The sequence below is a fragment of the Maniola hyperantus genome, chromosome 12 (assembly GCF_902806685.2).
Source record: "Maniola hyperantus chromosome 12, iAphHyp1.2, whole genome shotgun sequence".
Classification (NCBI taxonomy): Eukaryota; Metazoa; Arthropoda; class Insecta; order Lepidoptera; family Nymphalidae; genus Maniola; species Maniola hyperantus.
Window position 1 is genome coordinate 8,057,834 of NC_048547.1, and position 8,497 is coordinate 8,066,330.

The 8,497-nt window shown below is 34.7% G+C and overlaps 2 long non-coding RNA genes across 2 annotated transcripts; both read left to right on the forward strand.

Annotated features, from left to right (window-relative positions):
• Positions 1-338: 338 nt before the first annotated feature.
• LOC138403081 (uncharacterized) lies at positions 339-5,855 on the forward strand. Its single transcript, XR_011237366.1, has 2 exons — positions 339-2,782; positions 3,958-5,855. It is a non-coding gene; the product is annotated as an uncharacterized lncRNA (long non-coding RNA).
• A 1,233-nt stretch (positions 5,856-7,088) lies between these two features.
• LOC138403083 (uncharacterized) lies at positions 7,089-8,353 on the forward strand. The gene is made up of 2 exons (XR_011237368.1): positions 7,089-7,182; positions 7,770-8,353. It is a non-coding gene; the product is annotated as an uncharacterized lncRNA (long non-coding RNA).
• Positions 8,354-8,497: the final 144 nt, after the last annotated feature.

Here is an 8,497-nt window from a genome sequence, read left to right on the forward strand (position 1 = left end):
AAGAGTCATAGTCTTGTAATATATATTTTTAAACATGTTTTAAACAAACGTTAATGGAATTATTAATGTTTATTTAAAACGTGTTCCAAAAATATAAAATATTCTAGTAAAGTACATTTAAATAGCATTTAAATTTTCGCGCTCTCGCACGCCTAGCGCGCTTTTAGTGCCCTCTAGATGTGAGTACACGCGTAACTTTGAAAAAGAAATCTAGAGTCGCACATCTATTTCTAGTATATAGTAGATAATCTATGGTCGGTGACATTAGACATAATATGACAGTGGATGACAGCCGTGGGTGACAGCCGTACAGTTGAAAAGTGGTTGAGAACAGGCCCTGTCAACTGAGGGCCATAAAAGATGCATCAGTCCATTTCTTTCGCACTTTCTATTCCTCTTTCGAAATCCACAGGACTATCTCGCTCCACTCACACAGTATTAAAGGCACATGTACATACAGCACACTCTCTCAAGATTGCTCGAATATTATTGGTCGGTGATTAGCTCCAATCGGCTTTCATTACATAGAATTTCAAAATAAAAACGTGATGTCGGTTTTGAGAGATTTTATAACCTAACCTAAAAAACTTAATTTTTCTCCTATTGCGAGAGTTGTAAACCTTGTGGTTTAAACCTGGAAGTGTGCTGCAGTTATAACAGGATATTCGTTTTATATTTCTATTTTCAGTTTTTTAAGGGATTGTTTTAATTTAGAGATATAGTGGATGTGCTCTTTAAACTTGCCTACCTAATTTAGGCTTAGTAATAATTGTTAGTGTTTCTAAATACCTACCTAGTATCCTTTTTATCCGATATGAGGCAGTGTAGTGTACCTAAGTGTAAAAGCACCTTACATTTACACGCCGTACCTTTTACCGACACAACTAGATGGAAGGCATGGTTGTTTAACTGTCCATATTTGCGTAAGTACTCCCTTAGGCAATTAGAAAATGTCAGGATTTGCGAATCCCATTTCTTACCTCGGTATATCGTAAATAATAGATTGACAAAAGATTCAATTCCCACGCTGAATTTGCATATTACACAGTCTTCTAAAAACCCTAAAACTAAACTAAAAACCCTAAAAGGTACTAAACCAGTACATTTTAAAATTGACAAATTTCTAGAGATATCCCCTTTACAGCGTGGTAAACCCTTCGATGTTAACATAGTCGATATCCCATCGACTTCACAATCAGACAACCAAAGTAAGAATGAGCAAGCTTCTGTTATTTTAAGTCCTATTGATTTAGTAAACCCCTTGCCAAATATCCCGATTCCTGACAAACAGAAGTCACCAGATTTAATTCAGCAGTCTATTTTAGAGCCAACAACTTCTATTACTCATTACTCACAACCACTGAGTCCTGCTCCTCATGAGTCCATGCATTCTGAAGTGGTATCTGCTTCACAGACAACCTTTCCTTCTGAGGATGTTCAAAGTTTCATTCCGTCTGTTCCCATGTCTTCCGAAAATGTGTCTGCTTTACAGACTAAAAGTTCCATCCTGTCAGATATCATGCCTTCTCAGGATGTGTCTGCTCTGCGTACTCCAAGTCCCATTCCATTTGATCCCATCTCTTCAGAGGATGTGTCCAATTCACAGGCTACAACTTTGATACCGTCTGATCCTATGCCTTCTGAAGTTGGGTCTGCTTTACAGACTACACCAAAACGTAAAAGAACACATTCTAGATCTCATCATAAAAAGCCAGACATAATTCCTAGAGTACGTTTAGATAAAAATCAAGAAACCCCTCGTAAGCAGAAGCTACGTCAGGGTAATAAAACATTAAAAATAAAATTACGGAACATGACTATCAGATATAATAAGTTTAAGGCAAAGGTGCAAACAGTTTCTGATAAAATAAAATTCTTTATCACAAAATATCCTATTTTGAGTAATTTCGGCAAATTATTAGTAGATTCACAGTTACGACTATCTGGTGTGAAATCTAGAGGTTCTAGATACACTAACGAAGAAAAAGTTTTTGCGCTTTCTTTATATAAATTAAGTCCAAGGTGCTACAGATATTTGCAAAAAAGATTAAGATTACCAGCTCAATCCACTATAGGCTCTATATTAAATAATATACCTTTAAGACCAGGTATTAATGATTTTATTTTTCAGCATTTGGCAGATGCTGCTAAAAATAAAAATTGTATGGGGTTACAATGTGTATTGCTGTTTGACGAAATGGCAATTAACAAAAATTTATTTTTTAATTTTCATACCGGTGTTATTGAAGGATTTGAAGATCTAGGAGGTGGTGAACGCACTAACAATGTTGCTGACAAAGTTTTAGTGTTTATGTTACGGGGCATATTTTTACCTTGGAAGCTACCTATAGCATTTTATTTTGTACGAGATGGAATTAAAACCTTCTTTCTAAAAAACATTATTAAAGAACTAACTAAGGAAATATTAAAGACAGGATTTGTTTTGAGATCAACAGTATCAGATCAAGGCTCTGCCAATGTTGCTGCGATAAACTCATTAATAGCTGATGCACGCGAAGATTTACTTCGAAGTGGCAACGATGGGTGTAATATAATACATTATGTCATCGAAGGAAACAAAATATATCATATATATGATGTCCCACATTTACTCAAATGTTTCCGCAATAATTTTCAGAAGAAGGACTTGCTCATCGGGAGTCAGCGTGCTCAGTGGGACTACATTGAGAAGCTGTTTGCTGTTGATGGTGTGGCAGGTGTTGGGTGGTCTACCAAATTAACAGACAAACATGTGAAACCAAATTCATATGACAAGATGAAGGCAAGTAACTTTTGCTTTGTAACAATAGCTTTGTGATAATGTCCTTGCCATGGAAAAATCCAATAAAACTACGGTGCGCAGACCTTAGTTGTTGGTACTAAAACTTCTTGTTTTCGTGGTGTCTATGTGATCACGTTTTTGAAAGCACTATCTCCGAAACTATGGGTTGTAGACCCTGTTGTTGGTCCATTTTAAGTTTCAGCTTACAAAATTCTCATCACATGATCACATAGACACCATGAAAACAAGAAGTACCAATAACCAGGGTCGGCGCCCAATAGTGTCGAAGATAATTATGAGCATACTAGGTGATGCCCGCGACTTCGTCCGCGTGGATTTACATTTTTCAAAATCCCGCGGGAACTCTTTGATTTTCCGGGATAAAAAGCAGCCTATGTGTTAATCCAGGGTATAATCTATCTCCATTCCAAATTTCATCCAAAGCCGTTCAAAGTCAAAGTCAAAGTCAAAGTCAAATGATTTATTCAAAATAGGTAATAAATTACTCTTATTGATTGTCTGGTATAGTGTTAGATTTGTAAGATAATATAGTGGTGATAATTATAACGCAAACTTAAAACTAAAGCTACGAGGGTTCCAAACGCGCCCAGGTCTGAGAAGAGCCCACAACAAACTCAGCCGGGTATTCTTTTTATTATCACCACTTTACAAAATTATTGAAACTTATTAGAACTATCACAAAGTCGTTAAGCAACTCATTCCCAAGCTTGCTTATCATTTAAAGTTCAGCTGTTTTTGCGTGATTGAGTAACAAACATCCAAACATCCACACTTTCACATTTATAATATTATTAGGATTAGGATAATTAGGTTGAGGATAGTATAGTTATGAGCATAGAAGATAATTTTTTAAACAAAAATTTGAATCCTTATGAATTTCCAACCCACTCATTTAAATTCTTTAATTATATTTTAAGCCCAATTGGGCCGATTCTCTAGTACACAATCTCTAAACTAAACTAAATTAACTGGTCTAAATCTAGTGCTTTCCTTTTCCGCAAGCAACATTATGAAAGGGATAGCAATAGATTTAGACGTACCATTTTAGTTTAGCTTAGAGTTTGTGTACAACGGAAATGTTTACTTTAAATCTAAATAGCATTATCAAATTTAGTTTATTAACATATCTAATAAAAAATAACTATGCATTACAGGTGAAACTTGCTGCGCAAGTCTTCAGCAGAGATGTGGCCCACAGCTTAAGAATACAGATGAACACTTATCGTCAACTACAACTGGAACATGGTTATTGTCCTCCATCTGTAAACATTGATAATGGACTTTTCACTGCTGAGATCCTTTTATTGATTCATAATTTATTCAGCAGCCTGAACTCCTCCGGCTATTCCAGTACTGACCTATGTAATTCTTTATCTATAAATTCAACTCATCTTGATTTTTGGAATGAAGCAGTGAAGAAACTAGAATCAATGAAATTCGATGCGTCAGATTCAAGAGAAAGTAAGCCATTGTGTTTAAGAAATTTTATACACGACATTAAAACTATAAAACATCTTTGGTCAGATCTTAGATTAATCTCAGGCGTTAAATTTTTGAGTCTGACGCGTTTAAACCAGGATCCCCTGGAAAATTTCTTTTCTCAGATTAGAGGTCAGGGTGGTTCTAGCACACACCCGGACTGTCATAATTTTGTTTCATTGTTCAAAACATTGTTGATCAATAACATTACAACCGGGAAATCTCTGTATGCGAATTGCGCCGCCGATAGTGATAAAATGCTCGGTACTCTAAGTAATTTGGTAAGTAGACCAAAACTTGATACACGATTTGTTGATTACAGTTCTGATATTCATAACGTAAATTTTATTGAAGAATGTGTTCCACCTGAAAACGTTTTTCAAACGAATGCTTTGTCTTATATTGCCGGCGCAGTTTGTCGGTATTTATTTCCAAAGTTAAATTGTGAGCAATGCCCAAATTGCCGAAATACACTATTGTCTAACGAAATTAAATCATTTCATACTTTAATTGAAATGAAAGAATTTGATTCAAGTAACAAAAAATTGTACTACCCATCCAATCAATTGTTGTCCCTGGTATGGGATTGTATATCTATCATTGAAAAAATTTTGCCAGACATATGTAAGGTTTACATATATTCAGATTTAATTAACAAATTCGAACAAATTAATACATCTTGGTTTGATTGTGTTGAGCATAAATCAGATTTTTTAAAAGCTTTTTGGTTGTTCGTAATAAGAATGCAAGTTAGACAATGGTGTATTAACTTCAATAGAAGAATACATAATGTTGATTCGAGAAAAAAGGGAAAGGAAATGGAAAATTTGATTGCGACAAAAGTTACTAAAGGCGCAAGCTATAGAACTGTACGTCGCAAAAGTAATTAAGGTTTTAAGCCACTGTTAAAAGTTTGAATTGATGTTTTAATGTTCACTAGCATATGCTCGCGACTTCGTACGCGTGGACTACACGAATTTCAAACCCCTATTTTACCCCCTTAGGGGTTGAATTTTTAAAAATCCTTAGCGGATGCCTACGTCATAATAGCTATCTGCATGCAAAATTTCAGCCCGATCGGTCAAGTAGTATGAGCTGTGCGTTGATAGATCAGTCAGTCAGTCAGTCAGTCACCTTTTCCTTTTATATATTAAGATTAACTTTATTATTTTATCTCTCTTGAACAACATTAAAGTCGTATCATTTTGCCATTTCCGTTCGCAGACTAACTGACACGCCATGGCTTCACTCAGGTGGAATTCTATTTCTCTTTATTCTCTATCCCGTGGTAATTTAGAAAATTGCATTTCGCTTCAAAAATTTCAACTTTTTAGGTCCAAGTGTTTGGGCTGGGTGTTGATGAGTCAGTCAGTAAATCGAGACTTTTCTTTTGATGTGATGATGATTGCACTCCAATATAATATGTTATACAGCATACTGACAGGTTCATAATGTATCTATCTAGTATAATATTTTAAATTATAGCCTCATTGAGCGCTTCTAAATTCTTAACCACATAAGTAAAATGTTAAATACCTAGTATATATATAAAACTCGCAATCCGCCTGTGCAATCACTTATAATTCTAAAGTAATATTTTGAATACCTACTTCAAAACTTATTAGTTTTCTAAGTTAATATGTTTTTTGGAAAAAAACTTTTTGTTCTTATTTTATAATAGAAGCATAATCATCTAATTTCGTAAATATTTTAAAACACAGCTGATATCCTCATTGAAGCTCTGGCTATTGCAGTGATTTTGTATTGTATAAATCTTTATCATTATAATTTAAAAATTCGAGTTTTTGGGATGAAAAAATTACAATCATCCTAAAAATATGCTTGATGGTGCAACCACAGTTTTAGTGGTGCGGAGTTGCAAGTAACACGCGTGGTTTTCAAATGTATGATTTTCACACTCATGTAATGTAACGATCCTTAAAACCTTTTTGACCTAAAAATAATAAGATTGATTAAGCTGTGAAAGGGGTTGAGGCGGTTGCGCGGGTTGCACTATGAGGTTGCACTTATTTTTAGGATGACATTTCTATTGATCGAATAAATTTATTGTATTATTCATTTTATGTATTTTGTATCAACTAAATATGGCAAAGATAATTAATTAATTAAATGTGCACCCTGCATAAGACTTATAGAATGTCAATACACTTTCTGCTGACTTAAATATGCACCTACAGCATGCGTTATATCTATCCAAACCCATCATTGTTTAGCTGGTACAAAACTATTTTAGACCTAAAATCTTTAGAATTAAAATAGAATACAAGTCTTAAAATAATGTAATACACTACAAAAAAGAGAGCAACTATTGAGTTTCTTGCCGGCTCTTCTCAATAGAATCTGCTTTCCGAACCGGTGGTAGAGTCGCTTATTATTTATTCTAAATAAAGTTTTTATATTTTGATAAATTTGTTTGATTTTTCTTTTGAAAAACTAAATTCCTAAATAATTATTAGTAGGATTACCGATAAATACTGAAAATCGGTAATTAATAGCAAAACCGTTAAAATCTGTAAAAAGGACATCACTAAAAAGTTACGGTTTTCCTGCTGTCACGCCATCCCTAATTTACGACAATCCGGGCATATAATTGCTATATATTATATAAAGTTAGAAAGAGATGGTCCTGTGGATTCTCATAGTAAAAACCAATAAAATGTGAGACAGACAATCACTACTACAATGACAATTTGTTATATAAATTCCTTGCCTCCCACTTCCCCTTACTACTGAAACAAACATCGTCTATGGAGTTAGCGGTCTGTATCCTATAAGTTATTGGTCTGTGGTTGAGAAATTATATTACTATAATATTTCAGTTAGAAATACTAGCTCTAAATAAATTTTATTTTCTACAAAGTTTTTCGTTCTTTTCTCAGGTACGTAGATTACATAGCGTTTAATGATCTATGCATTTTTCATATTTTTTTTGAAGGTAGGTAGGTACCTATCCGTACTTATCGTTTTGTAGGTATTGTAATTTGTAAAACACATATTATGTATATGTAATTAGGTAGGTAATTATATACCTACTAATATTTAGAACTAGCTTATGCCCTTGACTTCGTCTGCGTGAAATACACAAATTTCAAACTCCTATTTTACCACCTTAATTAAGGGTGAAATTTTGTTGAGTCCTTTCTTATCGGACGTCTAGGTCCATAATATGCCAAATTTCAGCCCGATCCGTCCAGTAGTTTCAGTAGTCAGTCAGTCAGCCAGCTTTTCCTTTTATTTATTTAGATATGTACTCGCTACAAGTCGAGATCGCAATCGGGGTGGGAACACCCGCACAGCCATTAGCGCGGGGCTTATCCGGTGTGGGCGCCGTGCGGGGTGCCCCTCCGCCTCATATTCCGATTGCCATCTTGACCTGTCGCATACTATACCTATGCCCTTCTAAATTAAAATTTAATGCCTTAGGTATTAGAAGTATATATGATTTGTATGAGTATTGCGATTCTAGGTATGAAAAATGCCTCCAAAACAGAAAAAAACTATGAAGAAACTGGCTAGTGCCATAAAGGAAGTTCACATCGGATTAGGTGAAACAGCCGAAGCTAATCCAGGTGCTGCAACTAATTCAGGTACTGTAATTGATCCTAATCCTGCTTCTCTTTCAAAATGGCCAAAACTTAGACTAAAAGTACCTGATATTTTTCTACACAAACCAGTTGACTTCAAACAATATGTACACAAACTTTTGTCCATGGGCATAAAATTCAAGCAACCCTATCTTGGCAAATATTATACTAAAATAACATGCCTAACAATGAATGATCATAAAGCTGTTTTACAATATTTTGAAAAGGAGCAGCTTCCATTCAACACATTTGGAAATCCAGCTAAACGCAAAATGAAAGTGGTTATAAGGGGTCTTCCGAAAAACATAGATTTAAATAACCTTAAGTCGGAATTAAAGTCTTTCTCCATACCCATTGTGCGGGTACATAAAATGCAAAGATTAGAACATAAAAAGAATAGAACAGCACTCATACTTGCTGTAGTACCTTATAATGATGATGGAAAGAAATTGCTACAAGCGAAAAAGATAATGGGACATGATGTCAAGATGGAGCCACCAATTTCTAAGACAAAACAGTGTCATCGATGTCAAATGTGGGGACACACTCAAAGATACTGCCATGGCAACGTAAAATGTGTGAAATGTGCTGGAGAACATTTTTCTAAAAC